Source organism: Vicia villosa, linkage group LG2 (genome assembly GCF_029867415.1).
Source record: "Vicia villosa cultivar HV-30 ecotype Madison, WI linkage group LG2, Vvil1.0, whole genome shotgun sequence".
NCBI lineage: Eukaryota > Viridiplantae > Streptophyta > Magnoliopsida > Fabales > Fabaceae > Vicia > Vicia villosa.
Genome location: NC_081181.1, coordinates 46,651,661 through 46,653,212, shown reverse-complemented (window position 1 = coordinate 46,653,212; position 1,552 = coordinate 46,651,661). Strand labels below are relative to the sequence as shown.

General features: G+C 41.0%; 1 non-coding gene across 1 annotated transcript; it reads left to right on the top strand.

Moving 5' to 3' along the window:
* Window positions 1-316: 316 nt before the first annotated feature.
* On the top strand, window positions 317-423 carry LOC131654353 (small nucleolar RNA R71). The gene has a single exon (XR_009299394.1). It is a non-coding gene; the product is annotated as a small nucleolar RNA R71 (small nucleolar RNA).
* The last annotated feature ends 1,129 nt before the right edge of the window (window positions 424-1,552 follow it).

Sequence of the window (1,552 nt, the reverse complement as noted above, 5' to 3'; positions counted from 1 at the left end):
GCAGTTAGGTGTTACAGCAGCAGCGGTGGCTAAAGGAGTGACGGTTAAGTTTTCGATCTTTTGAGTTAAAGCGTCTACTTTAGCGTTAACGCGGTCTATACCACTTATTTCGTACATTCCTCCTTTGGTTTGGGCTTTCTCTAGAGCGGCTCGTTCTCCACCCCATTGGTAATGGTTTTGTGCCATGTTCTCTATGAGGTTGTATGCTTCATCATGAGGTTTGTCCATTAATGCTCCGCCAGCAGCGGCATCTATAGTCATTTTAGTGTTATATAGGAGACCACCATAGAAAGTATGGATGATCAGCCATGGTTCGAGTCCATGATGAGGGCATAGTCTAAGCATGTCCTTGTAACGTTCCCAAGCTTCGAAGAGTGATTCGTTATCTTTCTGGGTAAATCCGTTGATTTGACCTCTTAGCATAGCAGTTTTGCTAGGCGGAAAGTATCTCGCTAAGAATACTCTCTTCAATTCATCCCATGTAGTTATGGAATTAGAAGGCAGGGATTGAAGCCACGCTCTAGCTCTATCTCTCAAGGAGAAAGGAAAAAGACGTAATCGAATAGCTTCGGAACTAACGTTGTTAGCTTTGACAGTGTCGGCGTATTGCACGAACACAGATAAATGGAGGTTGGGGTCGTCTGCAGGGCTTCCAGAGAATTGATTCTGTTGAACAGCTTGGACCAACGAAGGTTTCAGTTCGAAATTGTTTGCCTCAATCGCAGGTGGTGCGATACTTGAGTGCGGTTCAGCGCGCGAAGGAGCGGCATAGTCTCTAAGAGGACGAAGAGCAGCCATCTCTAACTTTGGGGTGATTTGATTGATTGGATCAGTAAAAGTCAATTCCTGATTAATCGGAATTGGTGCTACTTCGAGAAGATTGCGAGCTCGACGTTTGACGTTAATGAAACGTTCGATCTCGTTAATTCGTTGTATTAAATCTCCTGCTTGTGAACGAGTATTTGGCATACAATCGTTCAGAAAGAAAGGAAAGAATTGCCCTAGTCTCTACGGTGTAACAGCGAGTTACGATATCGACTTAAATAGTCCCCGGCAACGGCGCCAAAAACTTGATCGCGACTTTACGTGTCTATTAATCTGATGACTGCAAGTGAACAGTCGTGTCGTGTAGTTTTAAAAGATATCGAATCCACAGGGACTATGAATCGATCTACCGTTATCTAAAGTTATATGTAAAGCTAAGGCTACTAATATTTTGATTGTTCCTAAGGGAGAGTGATTGTGAATAATAAGAAATATAATAGAAGCTAGATATCAGTATGTATTTCGTTTAACTTAAGGTGATCCGAAGGTCCATTGGCTTTTGCATAATTTAATTAAAAATCTTTACTAATTCAATTGGTTAAAAATCCTCGTCTCAAACTTTCGCTCTGTTGATTTAGATTACTATCCTAATCCTAATGTACGCTTTCGCCATCCCATTAGATTTTAGAAAAGCTTTTTGGAAACAACGTAATTAATAAAATGCCTGTTTTATGAAGTTGTTATCTATTTAAATCTCCTAATCTCAAACTTTCGCTCTGTTGACTCG